Source organism: Hippocampus guttulatus, chromosome 3 (assembly GCF_054856545.1).
Source record: "Hippocampus guttulatus isolate MCC_2025c chromosome 3, RoL_Hgut_1.0, whole genome shotgun sequence".
Classification (NCBI taxonomy): Eukaryota; Metazoa; Chordata; class Actinopteri; order Syngnathiformes; family Syngnathidae; genus Hippocampus; species Hippocampus guttulatus.
Window position 1 is genome coordinate 28745769 of NC_141263.1, and position 19024 is coordinate 28764792.

General features: G+C 46.9%; 1 protein-coding gene across 1 annotated transcript in view; it reads left to right on the plus strand.

The window, feature by feature from the left end:
- znf536 (zinc finger protein 536) overlaps positions 1-19024 on the plus strand; it is a 178098-nt gene that overhangs the window by 15715 nt on the left and 143359 nt on the right. Inside the window, exon 2 of the mRNA XM_086107990.1 lies at positions 8217-8291. The gene's annotated coding sequence lies outside the window, so the exon portion shown is untranslated. The remainder of the gene's footprint in view (positions 1-8216; positions 8292-19024) is intronic.

Here is a 19024-nt window from a genome sequence, read left to right on the forward strand (position 1 = left end):
CGTGTGCTCACCACCTGGGGTTGAGGCCAAAGGGGTCGGCGTTTAGTCTTGGCGGTCCGATCCTCAGCTCCAGAAGCAAGTTCCAAGGACATGGAACGTCGCCTCTCTGGCCCGGAAAGAGCCCGAGCTGGCGTGCGAGCCACAGAAGTTCCGACCAGAGGTAGTCGGACTCGCACCCACACGCAGCTTGGGTGGGTGGTGGCGTGAATTGAGTCCGAGCGGACCGCGTTCCGCGCCTTCATTGTTGCGGCGGCGCCCGTCGCGGTGGCTACTCCCGAACCAGCGGTGAGAGATGGCGTCAAGGTGTAGAAGGGGTCCGACCGGGCCTTTTGGGCCCGCGGAACTCTGGGGGCAGCTGATGGGTCACGAGTTGTGCGTCGTGACCAAAAGAATAAGATCCCGGAGTTTCCTCCGCAAGGGTGTCCTGGGCTCTCCCCTGAGAGGTGACTAGCTGGGGACTCCAAGCCGAGCTGCTTCTCCTCCTACGTGAGAGGAGCCAGATGAGGTGGCTCGGGCAGCGTGTCAGGATGCCACCCGATGAGGTGTTCCGGGCATGCCCCACTTGGGAGGAGGCCGCGAGAACAACCCAGAACACGCAGGAGAGACGGCAGGAGGTCTCCCGGCCGGCTTGGGAACGGCTCGGGATCCCCGAGGACCGGCATGTCCAACTCTGGGCCTGGAGGGCCACAGTCCTGTTTGGCGGCATGAGAACAATCCCGATGATTTGAATCGGGTGCGTCGCTCTGGGGAGAGCTGCAAAACAGGCAGGACGGCGGCCCTGGAGGACCAACTTTGGACACCCCTGCCCTAGGAGGAACTGGACGATGCGGCTGGGGAGAGGGTAGTCCGAGCTTCCCTGCTTAAGCTGCTGCCCCCCACGACCCGATAAGCGGAAGAGAATGGATGGATGGATGGATGAGTCATAGTTTACTGAAAAATAAGCTCATAGATGAATGAAGCAGACTTTTTTCACTTTCAGAAAAAGAGACATTTTTAACTCATTTAGTACCAGCCAATTCTAGACCAAGTCTAAAAAGACGTTTAAAAATGTCTTTGGGAGTGAATGAGTTAAGAGAATAAAACATCATGCTTTTTCCATTCAAAAACAATTCAGGATGAATCTATGATACAGTATTCAGAAGAACCCCCCCCCCACCCCCACCCCGCAAAATGTGGCTTTGTTTTGTTGATGCTGGATTGTAAATGGCTTCATATTTTAAAAGGGGAGCGCTTGATGTGTGCACTCTGTCACACAGTTGCTGTCTCTTGGGTCAACACCGAGTGTATGTCTGCGTATGTGTGTATTTTCTGCTTACCAGCCTCCTCAAGTTTTTATCACCAATCTGTCATGCGCAAGCACGGAGCACACTCCTCTCGCACCACCCAATTATGCGTGTGTGTGTGTGTGTGTGCGCGTGTGCGAGCATCTTCAAATTCTTCTTTGCTGGCCGCACATCCTCGTCTCGTCTTGCTCTCACAACAAAGCGCGTTTGTTGTGCGCCGCATGCTTTTGCACTCTCAAAATTAACCAGAATTCAAATGCAGGCGCTTTGTTTGAAGGGCCTTCGAGACTTTTTATTGTTATTATTATTTTTTTTGTGTGCTGGTTGTTTTTTTTTTTAACGTTTAAAAAGTCTGGTCTGCTTTCGTTTGTTGTCGCCACCTCCTCTGGTTCAAGCACTTCCTGTTTAGCGTCGGGCGACTGATGAAAGTTTGGCGCACCTCTCGCTGTTAAAATGCTCTTTAATTGGGCGGGGGGAAAAAAACAACAACAACACGAAACAAACGCTTTGTCGACGCTTTAAAGAGCAAAACTTCACACATGCGACTGAACAACAACAAAAACACCTTTAATTCTTTTTTTTGGGGGGGGGGGTGTACAAAATCATCTGCACAAAACAATAAAAGCTTCAGATCTTCTCCTGCACACACACGCCGCAAGGAAGATGAAAAGAGTCCAAAGGAAACGTGACATTCCTTGCTCGCCTCTTCAACTCGCGATATTGTCGTCTGGCCGGCGCTCGCGCCGGCGCCCGCCGGCAACGATGCATGTGTGTACGCGGCGAATCAAAAGCATCCGAACCCATCTGGCGCTGGGCTCGGCGGTCCGGCCGCCTTCTTAATGACCGGCACGTATTCTCAAATGGGTCTTGGCAGATTATTTGCAGGTATTTGACTTGCATCTGTTTGCAATTTTGCAAATGTCCACACGCCACTTGAACCCGTTTGAAAAAGAGCGAGAAGAATAGGAAGAAGAGGAGAGAGAAAGCGGGGAGGGGAATTCTATTTTTAATCCTGGAAATGACGACAGCCGTCACAAAGAAGCGCCGGCCGATACCGGTGGTCCACACCTGGACTCAAACTGACGCACGTTCCACATAATCAGGATTTGTGATTTTTTTCTCCCCCCCCCCCCCCCCCCCAAAGGTAATCATGATGGAAATTAAAATAATCAGTTGCATCATAAAAACAGCACAGGCGATGTTTTAAGTCACATGTCAATATTCTTCAAGGGGAACTGGAGGCTTTCCGGCTCCGCTCACTCGGTATGTTGCTTTGGAGCGCCTCGTTGTCATCCAGGAGTGCATCCGTGTCACACGGAGAAAGAAAGAAGAGCGAGGAAGGGTGTGTTTTATTTAGTTATTTGCATTCTGACATGACTGACAGTGCGTAGGCCTGTCGATCTGGGTCGGCGTGGCCGATTTAGAGCGCCTCGTTGTCCGCCGTGAGTGCACACCTCACAAAGAGAAGGTAGATTCATGACAAAGAAACATTTTTTTTTAGTCCAACTTCTCTTGTGTGGTCGCTGTAGAGTGCGTCGTTGTCGGCCATGAGTGTGGGCGCATCGTGCAGAAAAAGTCCGACTGAACAGCCCCCTTCTGGCAGTTTGGACCCGGACTTTGCACTGGCGTGGCTGCTTTAGATGGCTTTGTTGTCGGCCTCGAGTGTGCGCACGTCGCACAGAGCAAAAAGGAAACGCGAGTATGGTGGCAACATTGTGACCGCTAACTTTGAGCTTGTCACGGCCACATGAGAGCACCACGCATGGAAAACGTTGGAGCGACCAGCAGCTTTTTTGCAGCTCAGGCAGTGTGCAAGCATGAGAAAGATGTCACATTCTTTAATGGCTGTCATGTTGCAAGATCTTGTGGTTTTTTTGTTTTGTTTTTTTGTGGTGCCTCGGTGCCGTTTTGTGGCTAAAGTGCGACAGGTTGGGGAGCACTGCTTGATGAGCCCCACCCCCACCATGACCTCACGATGACATCACATCTCCTTTCCACGTGTACTTCCCAGCTCCAGTGTGACTTCACTGCTTGTTATTTCTAGCATGTGGTGAGCAGCTGACTGGATTTACCCCCCCCCCCGAACCCCCGCTCCCCATTGAATAATAAGGTGGCCTATTGTCCCAGCCGTCGAGCCCACCCTGGCTGCGGTAATTGCTGAGGAGGTGGTTACAATTACATTAATGACATATTTCATCAAGTGTGTTTATGCAGCGTCAAGAAGAGGCCCAACTTTTGTTTTCGCATTTCCACCCTGCCCCCCCCCCCCACCCTGAACCCCTACACCCCGCATCGCCGTAACGCTCATTGTACTGGTTTTATTTGCAACGAGGGAAAGAGGCGGCGCCCCGAGGAGGAATTATGGCCAAAGTGTGTGCCTTGCAAGTTTTTACCCTCACTCCCCCCCCCCCCCTCCCTGCAGCAAATGTTTATTTGAACAGTAAGCTCGTGATTTGAATATTTGTAATCCGTGCTTAAATTTACAGGCCAGATGAACTTTTTGGCACAGAGCAGCAACCATAAGCAGGATTTTCTCAAAAAGCTCGACAAAATTTTAAGCCATGTGCCAGTCTTATATAATTTTACACCATGCCACGAAAGGGGGGGGGGGGGGCAAACAGCCCGACATCCATCTTATTTACTTTTGCTGTTGCGCTAATACTAGCAGGTGCCAGACGCCCATGCAGACATCTTGTTTTGGCATGCGGGTTGTTAGCAAGGAAGGAAGGAAGGAAAAAATGGGAGGAGTGAAACAAGGTAGTGAGGAAGGCTGGGAAGAAATGAGAGAGAAAAGATGGGGCCCGGAGACAGGAAAAAAGAAAAAAAAGATGAAGTACAGAAGCAATTAAAAAGTAAGGAACGGCGGGAAGGAAAAAGGAAAAAACAAGGAAGGGTGAAGGCAATGGGACCAAGAGGAGCACCGTATAAAGATGGAGTGAAAGAAGGAACGATCGAAGGAAGGATGCAATTGAATGTAGGAAATGGGAAGCGCAGCGAGAAGTACGGAAGGCGGGAAAGAGGAAAGGTTCCGTTGGCATGAAGCAAGGAAGGGACGATGGAAGGAAAACGGGGAAGCTGAATAAAAAGCAAAGGACGCAAGCCAGAAAGTCAGGAATAAAAAGACTCCTTGCAAAAAGAGAATCTGAAAAAAATGACGGCCAAGGAAGGAAGGAAGAAGAGAGAAGGAGCAAAATGTCAGCGGGAAGGAGAGAAAGATGAATGATGAAAGAAGGTGTTGAGGACGGAAATCTGAAGGAAGGAAGGAAGGAAAGAAGGAGAGCAAGAACAACAAAGGTGGAAGGCCACTTGAAGGAATGAAAGAAGGGAGGAAAGAAGGAAATGGGAAGGAAGGAATCGACACGGGACCAAAGACGTTCATTCATTTGGTCGTCTGCTTCCTCACTCTGTGAATGTGTGTGTGTGTGTGTGTCTGTGTGTGCGTTAACATATTGTGTGTGTGCGTTTGCAGGGATGCGGAGGAGTTGTGTGCGTGTGCGTGTGCGCGCGCACGCACGTGTGTCTGCGTAGAAAGCAGTTGGATGAACAGATGAATGAATGGTTGGCCTCCGTGGTGGTTGGCACTTGGCGGCGCGAAAACGCTTCTCTTGGGGAGCATTAAAATATACATTAAGACGCAAGCTCAAACTGTTCCCGTGTCGCCGTTCGGCGTGAGAGGTTCTGACGCGAAACGGGGGTGTGCAAGTGCACCCATTTGCCCTGATGTCAAAGCAAAGTCAAAAGCGGCAAAAACAAGGCCGCTTTTCCAAATGCGGTCACGGATACACGCAGAGCTGCCACTCGTCACGGATTGTCCGTGTTTTGTCGGCAAAATCACCGAACGCTAATTGCTGACGTCTCCGAAGTGGTTCCTAATTGTGACGCATATTTTTCGAAAGTCAGGTCGCCGCGCCAACGGGTCGAAAGCTGGCAAAAAGAGTTCAGCGATCACCGCGACGTGTGTTTGAAAAGACGGCAGATGCGGTCGCGGCGTCGTTCCGCCGCTCGTCTGCGGCGGCGTCGCGCTCGCGCTTTGCCACTGATTTGAGGCCGGCGCCGATCGCCGATCGCCGCTAGCCTGAATCGATCCATAGCAGCGGCGAGGAACAAGTTGTGGATCGCTGCCTTTCATGTTTCTGCTTGTAAATTCAGTGTGTGTGTGTGTGTATTTGCATATGTTGCGTATTGGCCCGAATATAAGACTGCCCTGATTATAAGACGACCCCCTCTTTTCCAAGACTCAAGTTGGAAAAAAAAAAGACTTTTTGAACACCAAATTAATTTTTATACAGAAATTAAATGACAGTACATCTGAAACAAATGATGATAACAATATATTTGAGAGAAAAAGCATGTTATTTTACCTCATTCAAATCTTAATATCTGAACATTTAAATATGTAAACTAAAGTGCAATCACATTTGTACATGTTTTGGAAATGGAAATGACATCATAACTTCTCCTCAGCTCGATCTTCGACCCACTTTTCTCCAGATTGTCGCTACGTTTTACATTTTCTGTTATCTCTTCGATTATTTTCCTCTCTTTTCTTTCTTACCGCAATTTTTTTTATTTTTCTTCTTCGTGCTACCACTATTTTTATTTTTGTTCTTCGTGACAGGGGTTCGCTTCGGTCTAGGGAGTCAAGTTCAGCATTCGCTTCAATGATATGTGGCGCCATCTAGCGTCGTGAATATAAGACGACCCCCACTTTTTCAGTCTTATTTTAATGCAAAAGACATAGTCTTATATTCGGGCCAATACGGTATTTTGTGTGTGTGTGTGTATATATATATATATATATATATATACACACACACACACACACACACAATGATAAAAATCTGCCAAGTGATGCTTGCAATGTGAAATTTGAATGCGGAATGCCCAAAATGAGCGTATTAAGAGTACACTACACTTTTCCGGCATACCTTCTCCAGCCGCACACAAACACCCCCTCTTGGACACACAGGGCAGGAAACAATAGCGTGAAGACAGCCGAGTTTAAAGCAGTAAAGTAATAAGGCGGGAGCACTCAAGTGTTGTTGATTCCACAAAAGATGCAGAGGGAAAATGCACACGTCAGAACACCAAGCACACACGTTGAAAGTGCAATATACACACGGAGGGTGGAACACACATCAACACGCGCGCGCAGAGTGTCTCATCCAGAGCAGGGTTGTGTGTCTGGCAGCGGATTTTTGAGCGTATGTGTGCGTGCGTGCGTGCGTGCGTGCGTGCTGGGATGTAATTCATTTTCCATCTCTGTTCATTAATCATTGTTAAAATTAGTGATCCATTTCTTCCACTCTGCCATCTGCACTCAGCCTCCTCACAAACATGAACACCGGCCTCCTAATCACAAGTGACAAGGCCTCCAAATAGCTTTTTTTTTTTTTTTCCCTCCCCCTTCCGTCACACTCGAGCCGTCCGACCGACCGTCCAAGAGGAGGCCCGAAAGACGGCAGATGCGCGACGCTACTCGGAAATCGAGCACCTTTTTGAACATGAACTGAGGCTGAACGCCAGCTCTGCTTTAGCAAACATCTCCGACGGATCCGATCCGACACTGTCGATCGACATGTCGACATGCGATGCTCATCTGCAATGTTTCGACGTGCCGCACGCTCCTTTTTCCCGTTCAAATGTGCCACGTTGTCTTGTCGTTGTTGTTCCACTTGACGCAAAGATCAGCTGTCAATCAAGTGATATCTCTTAAAAGTCGTCCCACTAACGACTTCCTCGTGGGGAGGGGGGCGCGCAGATATGCAGGCGGGTCTGCACAAGGGCCACCCGCATCTACACACACACACACACACACACACGTACAAAGCCATTATGTTGCCTTAAGTCACAATCTAAATTGGCTCCCAGGGGCCTCCGACTACCTTGTTCACCAAAGGCGTTGTGTGTTTCCTGAGTACTGAGCGCATATGCTACTGTAACCTGAGACCCGCGCACACACACACACACACACACACACACACACACACGTATAAAAAACACACAATGCTATTGGGAGTTAGCAGTTCTGTTTTGCAAGTGTTCTCCATCAGGACTGTCAAAATAGTTTGGTCTTTTAAAGCAACACACACACACACACACTCTCACGTCCTCATGAATTTTGCAGTTTTATAAGGGAAAATAAATCTCACAAACATTTGACACGCTAGCTGGCCATATGTTTTCACACCAGCTGTTTGTATCCTATCCCTAATTTTAAAAAATGTGTATATAATTATAAAAAAACGATATATAAAAATACTATATATATATGTTATGTGTGTGTGTGTGTGTGTGTGTGTATATTCTCTGTCTGTCTTTCTGCTTTATGTACATAAAGGTTTCTATTTTGCAATATGTTAGAATTTAATCCATTCTCATTTGAAATAGTTGACTCCGAAAGGTAAACTCTTGTCAATAATGAACTCTTCGAAACAATTTGGAAGCCCTAACTCTACCTGAGAAAACCTTGAATATATAACGCTTTATCCAGCAATACGTTGGCCTGTTTGACTGTTAGCACGTCAGCATGTTATCAACTCTCATTTAAATTAGCCGTCGGGCTTCATGTCCTCAAAGTGTTCCATCATTCTGTGTGTTAGCATGTGGAATTTTTGCAATTTTTTGGGAGTAAGATGTTACATTGTGTCTTGTCGGTCTACTTCGCACCTTCTGTACTGGAGTTGCTGTCTCGCGATGTGCAAGCACACAATCTGCTCGCATTTTCGCCTTTCTGCAATATTACCCGACTCCAGGGAAAACGTCAAATCTTTTTTGATCCACCCGCAGGCTTTCTCGTCGGAATGCAATCCTGCTCCAAGTTAGCATACTAACCGTCACTAATTATTGGCGCGTTCGCATTGCAGCTACCTCGTTGTTGTTGTTGTTGTCAAGCTTGCGATGAATTGACTGTAAATGCACTTTTTCTTGCAGACCGGTGTTGGCTGTCCGTCATCTTCCTGCCGCACGGCGAGAGCTAACGAGCTAGCATTCGGTGTCTGTCAACAGGTAGGTTGGAAAATGCCTGTCGTTTCATCCATTATGTGTTTGACCGCATAAGCTGTTGATTGGAACGCGTTTGGGTGAGATTGGACAACAACAAATGTTTCGAGACAACAATGTTGCCTTTGTTCGAGCAATCCCACTCTTGGTTTTAAAAATCAGTTTGGCGGATTATTCTGGTGTGATAGAACGAGACTTGTATTGCTTTTGAATGGCATCGCAGTTCGATCAGCTTGTGACACGTCCCGGGTTTTCGCTTTTCACGTTAGCACAAGACCCCCTTGTTGGTTTTGAAATCATTTTGAGTGATTGCCGTCGTGTGACGGCGACCGCCCCGCGGGGAGAACAAGACCACCGTTGCTTTGCAAGTCATGAGTCGGGCGCTTTGTTCGCGTCATTGACGTCACTTCCTGTAGGGGAAAGACAATCGGCCAGCATGGCAACGGCACACGCGGGCGCACCGCCACAATTTGCGTGGGTGCGCGCATGCTTGTCAGCCCGTGTGCGTGCGTGTGCGCGTGCGCGCGCGCCAGATTCTTATTCAGACGGCCATTTTATTTTCAATTGATTGATGGCTAAGCAATTTGTCCAACAGAAAGCAGGTGGCCTCCAATAACACACGTTGCGTTCTCATGTCAGTAAAAATATGTCAATATGATGACACACATGTACTCATGATCTTACTCCTCATGACACTTTTTTGTAATGTTATACTTATTTGTAATACACATTTTTTCTGGCCCCCTTTCCTGTCTTTTTCATATGACAGTATTGTTGCTCCAATTGTTGTAGTTGTTAATAATAATTTGAGGTGGTAGGAGGAGGCGGTTCGTCAGAGGGCTGTGCGCGCTGGGTTCAAGGCAGTTTGTGAAAATTGATCCGTGCGAAAATTCAAATCGATACAAGACTCCCCCCCCCCCCCCTCTGGGAAACTCACGGCCGATCTTTCGTCACCCCAAAGCAGATGCGTCACGCTGAAAACGTTCAAAAGATTTGTGCGTGTTGATTCAAATACAACAACAGCAATCAGGATGACTATAAATGGAAAACAGAATGTGAATACACTCACATGCGCGCACACACACACACACACACACACACACACGTGCACACGATTTAATAATTTTATTTATTTCTATTGAACTGCATCAGTACATGTGTTCAAATGCAAATGGATAGCCAAGGTAGAAAAAAAAACGGTGCTTTTTCAGGAAACACGGAAATAGTACTGCACATTTTCATAATTATTTCTTTATATTTATTAGAATTGATCCAATAAGGAAATATTGACACATACACCAAATTTTATTTTATTCTTTAATCTTATCAACATTTTGGGTCCAGATAGATTTTTTTAAGTAGACTACACACCTGCTTGTACATACATGTGTCTGGATCCAGAGTATTTTATTTCGCGCAACCACCCGATGAATAAATTCATCGCAGCATTTTTTTTCAGTGCAGAAATAACATGAAAAAAAAATGATATCATGTCTCTCGTTGATTTGATTTAAAGCGACCGTGCCGAGCTTTTGTCAGCCTTGGCCGGTATTCTGCATTAGAACGACAAAGCTGACGTGTAATTCCAGAAAGATTTTATTCCGTTTTGAAAGACACCCATGTGGGGAGGGGAAAAAAATAGCACGGAAGCTTCCGTAGAGACAATTAAATATGATTATTTTCTGCTACAGAAAAGCTAAATAATATGCTGAGTCAGCTGTCATTCCCTGGACGCTTGACAGAGTGGGAATGTTGCCGGGGGAGACAAAATATAAAACATCAAATACTGGAAGGAAAAAAAAAAAGGTTAGCATTGCCGATGGGTTGAATAGAATCTCTTCTACCAGTATCCCGGGTGACGGTGACTTTTTTCGAACAAAACGTTATGCGCTGCAGATATAATTCAACATGAATTGAGACAAACAACTACAACGCATTACAGTGACACACGCACACACGACAAAAAGCATGACGGAAACATTTCCATCTAAATATTAATCGATATGATTTCAACTTTATAAATGACAGAAAAGGTTTTAAGCGTAATGTTAACATTTCTTAAAATGTAGTGAAGGTGTTAAAAAAAAGTTATCCATTTTAATAAGCGCACGCTTTCTCAAGGACATAATGTAAATATTAACATGATTGTATTAAAATATATTCAAATATCGTGTAACTGTAAAATCCTATTAAATATAAATAGATATACATAAAAATAACATCATCCAAAAATAATAATTATACCAAGTACTGTGGTAGTGTTTATTTTAAAACGTGTGTCGTGATAAACAAAGTTAACCACTGTTAATTCGAAAAATGTCAACTTGTGAATGGTCCCGTCCACTTCCGGTCTGCACTCCAAATACGACCACAGTTGGGAAAGGCCCACACGGCAATCGGTTCATTTCAAGGTCCCCAAAATGACATCATCGAGGGACCATTTTAGTTTGTTGGCATCGGGTCCATTTTCTTCTTTTTCGTCCTTCTTAGCATCTCCGGGGCTCCGTTAGCAGTTAGCGCTTCAGCTGCTCGGCGGGTATAAATAAGACGTGATTGGCATCCTGGCGGAAGTCTCTTCATGTCTTCATCTGACAGCCTTCATTTGCGGGACGAGTGTCACACTTGGCGGGAGTTAATGATGATAATTATTAGATTTTTTTTTCTTACATGGCAGGATAATTATTTAAGAGCTTTTGTGCTCATGGTCCTAATCAGCACACGCAGATTACAGCAAAGCGGTATGGCGACAGATGACACTCGGATGCTTCCTGCTGTACCTAAGTAGCATCGCATCATGTTTTTTGTAGCTAGCCGGCGCCTTTGGTAGCAAGCTGGTGTGTTTTGCTAGTCCAACTTGGTGATAAAATTTTGCTCTGGTCAACCAGTCAGAGTAATGTGAATTTGAAATGTCAGTGGTTACAGAAACACTCCCATTGCTATCATGTTATGTGATCCAAAAACAGCATTAAGAACGAGTTTCAGATACTCAAGTGAAGGCCCCCCCCCCCAAAAAAAAAGAAAAAAGAAATTGGTAATTAAAGTATTACAGTGCCGTGGCATGCGGGCAAGGAGAGCCACCGTTGCCAATGCACGTTTAGCTGTTTGGTGAACGGGACAACGAGTCGAACGCACCGCTGAAAAATGAAAACGCTCCCTAGGAGCATGGAGCAGACGCTCACGCAAACGTCTCACACTGCTGACGTCCCTCAATCTGCCTTAAAGGCACACAGCACATTTACGTATGAACCCAGATCATTTCTGCACCATTTCCTTCAATCATGTTGTGTAAGGTCTGAACAACACATAATGTTAGCATGTTTGTTACACACACAGTTGGCTGTTGGTTGCTCGTATGCTATCAGGCGTGTTATGTTTCCAGAGCCTATGTCGCTGGCTCATATGTTTCATGATGAACAGGTGATCCCACTTTACTTTCAAAGTTAGCTTGCTAAATGTATAGCTAGCTGAAGTAATTAGTAGGTAACATGCGTGCTGCGTACATCTGCCATGGCCTAGCACAAGGAACATCTTAATTACAAAACAATTTAGCCTGCGTCGTCATCCAATTTACGCTAGCAAAACAAAGGGGGAAGAGACTGGGGGCTGCATTGCTGGGAGAGAAGACCTAAGTGACCTGTCACGTCTATTTGCGCCATCGCGCAGCCTCAGGATGACACACCTCCTGAGGGGGGACAGGGCAGCGGTCAGAGGGGAGGGAGAGGGGGTCGGGGGGGTGGGGGAGAGTTTGAAGGGGTGTGTGCCACTTTTGCTGAAAATGAATTGACTTCCTGTTTAGAGAAGCTAACTAGAAAGCGAGCGAGAGAACTTGTTATCCAGGGTCCGCTGGCCTACATTCCTGACTAATTGTATAATTGCTAAAGCTCTCCAAATGAGCAAAGCCCACCCGCCAATCCCCCCGCCCCCCGTCTCTTCGATTCCCCCCCTTCCCAAACCTCCAAAGCCCCCAACGCCAAGCATCCAAAACACTCGCTCGCTTCAAAGCGAACGCACTAAAGACCATTTTGGGACCAAGAATTATTTCAATAAATGGATATTGTTCACCGACTCTCGCTGGTTAGCAAGCCGCTGCTAGTCTGATTAGCAGGCAGCAGCAAAAGAGTGAAAGGAACCTGCTTGAAGGATTCGAATGGAAACATGGAATCTTCCTCTTCACCGTATATTATGTCAGTAGCAATAGCACTGAGTCGTCGCTCCATTGGTTAAAATAGTTAGCCCTGGACACTAACACATCTAAATGGCAAATAGCAGAAGCTTATCGAAAATGTGTCCTTTTAGTTGTTATCAGTAGCTGCAGAACTTAGCATAAAAAGCTAGTGCCTCTAATTAGCAGCAGCAGAAAGTCATCCAGTTAGCTAACATCATTAGCTAATAGAATAGTTGGCAAAGAACAATGGAAGGGAACTCTGGTTTATTTTGATGGAGATTTTACTTGGTTATCTGTGATTTTTTTTTTTCGGTTTTTAGTTTATATATTGTGCACAGCGCTTTAGTGTGGGTGCGGCTGTTGTGAACGCGCGATATAAATAAAATTGAGTTAAGATGAGGTGGACTGTGGGAAGTCTAGCACATCATTCTACAAAACAATGATAGCACAAAGCAATTAGCTTGGAGCAGCAGCACATATAACTAACTGATATTGGTAGCGACATTACTTAGCGCATACAAGAGCACAGACATTGAGCTGGTAGGCCACGTAAACTACAGTAGTACTCAAAGCTTGCCTACTAAGCTGAACTCCGTAGCTACAATAGTCAGCACGTGGCCATAGTTAGCGCGGACACATCACATCTTTAGTAGTTATGAAGTAGCAGAAGCACATACAGTATAGTTAACCCAAAGCATGAGCACATCCAGTTACCATATTTTCACGACTATAAGGCGCCATTAAAAGTCTTAAATTTTCGCCAAAATGGACAGTACGCCTTATAATGCGGAGCGTCTAGTGTATGCGCCGAGTTCCAAAGCCTGACTGAGAGCACCTCCTGCCGACACGCTGTTTATATAGAGAAAAGGCGGAGTGAGTGACCACAGGCATGCGGAAGTCCGCCAATGAGTGAAGAGTGGGCGTGTAAGAGGACGCTAAAGACACGTCCCTAGCAAGTACCAGTCGCCAATGAGTGAAGGGTGGGCGTGTAAGAGGACGCTAAAGGCAGGCCCCTCGCAGGTACCAGTCGCCAATGAGTGAAGGGTGGGCGTGTAAGAGGACGCTAAAGGCACGCCCCTAGCAGATACCAGTCGCGTGAGTACATTGTAAAATGGCGAAATAAAGTACAACCGAAATCAGTTTTGCTTCCGTTGCCTTTTTAAAAACGTGTTTTTAGCGTGCGTGCATGCATGCCGTATGTTTAAGCTGGCGTATGTTTTACCATGCCTGGCTGCGCCCAATAATACAATGCGTTTTGTGTATGTGTCAAATACAGAAATAGCACCCCTTACCCAGACTGCGCCCAACAACACGGTGCGCCGAATGGTCGTGAAAATACGGTAGTTAAAGTCAACCAATGATTATACCGAACACTAGCAGATCAACTGAGCGGGTTAGTTGACATCTGTTATGATTGTTGGCAGGTAGAAAATAGTCTGCTTAGCACAGGACACTAGCACATTTTATTAGCAACTAGTAAGCACATCTCGGTAGCTAACAAAATAGCATTTAGCAACTGGCAAAGACCACCAACATCAACTGAGGCTGTTAACGCAAAGAAAATTAAGAGGCGTTTGGCGGGTTAAACTGACAAGAGTCCCTGCTGTGCATACATTACAACATATTCTTGCTTTGTGGAGATGGGTGCACTTATATTTACAATAATGTGTGGAGTCATAAATGTATGTAGCACGTGGGAGACTTTTGCCACTCATGTTTTCCTGCTGGCTGGCTCAGGGTCAAATTGAATTCGAGGAATTTACGTGCGTGCTCTGTGCCAGGGCGACGCGCATCATCCGTGAGGTTAGCGGCGGCTAACGGGATAGCGGATCCGGGGGCAGGGGGAGGGGGAATGAAGCCGTTAATGAATGCCATCGATCGGCAAAAATGCGATTTACATACAGGCCAGGTGATCAATGCATTAACCGATTTCTTCAAGCTCCCCTCCCTGCCCCGGCACTCCGGACCCTCGCTTCCCCCTCTTGAAATGTGATTTCCTGAGTTTCAAAGTGAGTGAGAGAGTTGAAGCTAATGCCCATCGATCGGCTGCCTTCACACACGAATACAAAGCGTTTGATTAGCCGATGATGTCGTGGCCACACACAGGCGTACACCCCCCCCCCCCCAACACTGACACACCCTAACTTCACTTATGCACTTGAGACTTATATGACAGTTTAGAATTGAATCAAAATAATACATATTAAAAACATGCATGCATTTCCAATTGAAAATATATTAGCGTGAACCCATTTGATACGTTGTAATGCATTCGACTATTATTAATACATCTTAATAAATGTTTTAATGTCATGCTTTATATATTTTTTACCCATCATTTCCTGCATTTATTTAATTTAAGTACAAAACAATTATTATTTTTATTGTTATTATTAACAAAAGGCAAGTGGCAAAAACCCGAGCGTGGGAAGAGTTCGGTGAGGCCATGGAAGCCGACTTCCGGACGGCTTCGAGGAAATTCTGGTCCACCATCCGACGTCTCAGGAGGGGGAAGCAGTGCACCACTAACACTGTGTACAGTGGGGATGGGGCGCTGCTGACTTCGACTCGGGACGTTGTGAATCGGTGGGCAGAGTACTTCGAAGACCTCCTCAACTCCACCAACACGCCTTCCTTGGAGGAAGCAGAGCCTGGGGACTCTGAGGTGGGCTCTCCTATATCTGTGGTTGAAGTCACCGATGTGGTTAAAAAGCTCCTCGGTGGCAAGGCACCAGGGGTGGATGAGATCCGCCCGGAGTTCCTCAAGGCTCTGGATGTTGTGGGGCTGTCCTGGTTGACACGCCTCTGCAACATCGCGTGGTCAACAGGGAGAGTGCCTCTGGATTGGCAGACCGGGGTGGTAGTCCCTCTTTTTAAAAAGGGGGACCGGAGGGTGTGTTCCAACTACAGAGGGATCACACTCCTCAGCCTCCCTGGTAAGGTCTATTCAGGGGTGCTGGAGAGGAGGGTCCGTCAGGAAGTCGAGCCTCAGATTGAGGAGGAGCAGTGTGGTTTTCGTCCCGGCCGTGGAACAGTGGACCAGCTCTACACCCTTGGCAGGGTCCTCGAGGGTATGTGGGAATTCGCCCAACCAGTCTACATGTGTTTTGTGGACTTGGAGAAGGCGTTTGACCGTGTCCCTCGGGGAGTTCTGTGGGGGGTGCTTCGTGGGTATGGGGTACCGAACCCCCTTATACGGGCTGTTCGGTCACTATACCACCGATGTCAGAGTTTGGTTCGCATTGCCGGCAGTAAGTCGGAATCGTTTCCAGTGGGGGTAGGACTCCGCCAAGGCTGCCCTTTGTCGCCTATTCTGTTCATAACCTTTATGGACAGAATTTCTAGGCGCAGCCGAAGCGTTGAGGGGGTCCGTTTTGGGGGCCTCAGTATTGCATCCCTGCTTTTTGCAGATGATGTGGTGCTGTTGGCTCCTTCAAACAGGGCTCTCCAACTCTCACCTGAGCGTTTCGCAGCCGAGTGTGAAGCGGTTGGGATGAAGATCAGCACCTCCAAATCTGAAACCATGGTCCTCAGTCGGAAAAGGGTGGAGTGTCCCCTCCGGGTCGGGGAGGAGATCTTGCCCCAAGTGGAGGAGTTCAAGTATCTTGGTGTCTTGTTCACGAGTGGGGGCAAGAGGGAGCGGGAGATCGACAGGCGGATCGGTGCAGCGCCTGCTGTGATGCGGACGTTGTATCGGTCTGTCGTGGTGAAGAAGGAGCTGAGCCAAAGGGCGAAGCTCTCAATTTACCGGTCGATCTACGTTCCAACCCTCATCTAAGCTCGGTCATCCGGGAGGGGCTCAGAGTCGAGCCGCTTCTCCTCCACATCGAGGGGAGCCAGATGAGGTGGCTTGGGCATCTGATTCGGATGCCCCCTGAGCGCCTCCCTGGTGAGGTGTTCCGGGCATGTCCCACCGGGAGGAGACCCCGAGGAAGACCCGGGACACGCTGGAGAGACTATGTCACCCAGCTGGCCTGGGAACGTCTCGGGATCCCCCGGGTAGAGCTGGAAGAAGTAGCTAGGGAGAGGGAAGTCTGGGCTTCCCTGCTAAAGCTGTTGCCCCCGCGACCCGGCCCCGAATAAGCGGTAGATGATGGATGGATGGATGGATTGTTATTATTATCTTTCATTTACATTGTGTCACAGATTATTTGGACTTTAACTGAAAAAACAATGACGATTATTACTTATTTTGTGAATGAGCTTTTTTATTTTATTTATATCTAAATCTATATCTACACTATATCTATCGATCGATCAATCGACCGATATCTTTATTCATTTATTTTTTTATACAAGGGATTTATTGTGCTGGTTACTATCCATCAATCCATCCATTATCCGAGCCTCTCCTCATGAGGGCCGTGGGCAAGCTGGTGCCTCTGCCAGCTTATTTTGGGCAGCAGCAGGCGATACCCTGAACTGGTTGCCAGCCAATCGTAGGGCACGCATCAACAAACAACCATTCACAATCCCAGTCACACCGAGGGACAACCTACGGTGCATGCTTTTGGAATGTAGGGGGGAAACCGGAGTACCCCGGAGAAAGCCCGCGCAAGATCATGCAAACTCCACACAGGAAGGCCGGAGCCGGAATCAAAGGCCGCTCCTCTGCACTGTGAGGCCGGCGTGATAACCAGTCGCCACCGTGCTGATTTTATTTTATGCCATTTGCATGCAGTGTTGAGTATAATCACTGTCATTCTTGTAATTGTTATTATTATTACCATTATGAAGATTCAATCGTAGTCACACTTTCCATTTCTAATTCTTTGAAAAGAAATCCGAATGTTGCAGGGGCGATTTTATTTTTTCCTCAAAGTCTGTCGGTGTGTTTAAGCATGTTAAGTGTTCACACACGCGATAAGCGAGGTGACATCTCTGCAGGGCCTCGTTGCAAGCGGTTCGTAGAAGAAAGGGAGACGGGAAAAAAAATCACCAGGCGGGATAAAAAAAACAACTCGAGGTGTTAAAAAGAGCAATATGTTGTTTTTATCCACCTCCTCCCTGGTTCTGTGCTTCTTCTTACAGTATAGCGTATTGATTCATCAGCGTTACAGTGTCCAAGTCAAGGGCAGGTGGAGGGGGTTATTCTACAAAATCATTATCTGTTGGAGTCTGAGATGCCTCAAGTTGTGGCGATCTCAAATCCAAAGCGATGCAACGCCTCCATTTTCAGGTTAGCTATTAGCGTTTACAAATCTGAATTTCACAAACAAGCTGGTTGTGACCCTCTTTCCTGCCTTCCCATTGAAAAATGCATTTGACGAACAGATACGTCACTGGCAGCAAACTGTTGGATTGCAGGTGAGGAATGCCGTCAACGGCAGTAAATGAGTTAAGTCACATTGGTCAACGGAATTTTAATATTTTTGTTTTTAAATCTGACCGATAGATGCTTGGCCAATAGAGGTTTTACCATGTGTTGTAGTTTGTAGCAATGACATTCCATGAAAAAAAAAAGACCTGCTGCTCAACCTAAGCAAGTATCGCTTCAGATGGATTGCGCCAACACGGTTTAACTTTCAAAATAGATGGAATCGTGCTTTTAGTTTAAATTCGGTTGCGCCACCTTGCATAAAACGAGAGAAATTCAATTGAAACCTCTCTTTAAAGGTGAAAGATAGTGTTGAGTTAGCTCGGGTATGTCCACGCAGAAGGCCCAGGTAGCAAATGTAGTGTCCAAACGGCATCTGGAGACGAGCGCAAAGTGGAGACACGAGGCGCTAACGGCGGCGCGCCCCACAAAAGGCTAATTGTTTTAGCCCAGATGTTGCCGCGGCGGCGGCGGTGGTGGCGGCACAACAAGCAGGATACAATGTTCCTACTGAGCTGATGAGCCCAATCAGTGAAATGATTAAAAATTGATTTTGTCCCTGTAATTACAGTATGTAAACTACTTAGCCGCCATTGCAAAGGAAGTGATTTTCTAATTACGTATATACTCTGGTGTCTAATGATTGCTTTTTTCAAGTAATGAAGAGAGGGTCCTAACGACTCCACTGTGTTGTGTTGTGTTCAACGGAGATGGAAGGAGGCAGGGAGGGAGGAAAGGAAAGGGAGTGATGCGGGGGAGGCATGGGGGGTTGACGGGGGGTGGCGGAGGGGGATGTCGTTAGGGCAAGAAGACACAGGGGCGGATACAAAAGACTCGGACAGGAATTGAGGCTTTGCCGGCTACCGCTAACACGCTAAATGGAGTTCCGGCTGACAGCAGAAGCTGACAACGATTCAAAACCTCACCGAGGCTAAGGCATACAGTGGATATAAAAAGTCGACACGCCCGTGTTCAAGTGACGGTGTGAAATATATTGTTTGATCTTTTCAAGAGGGCAAATTCAAGTCGCCGAGAAGCTGCGGTTGTGCGCGCCCTCTTAGAACCGGGGGTGTGGCTATGTGCCCAATTCACGAGTCATATTCAAGATCATGTGAAATGTGAGTCAGCACACACTTGCCACAAATCCGAATGCCGCTGATTAACCCCAACTAAAGTTCAGACGTTCAGAAAACGGCCTCAATCTTAATCCATAAACAATTTACCCCAAAAAATGATCTAAACATACAACGGGTCCGT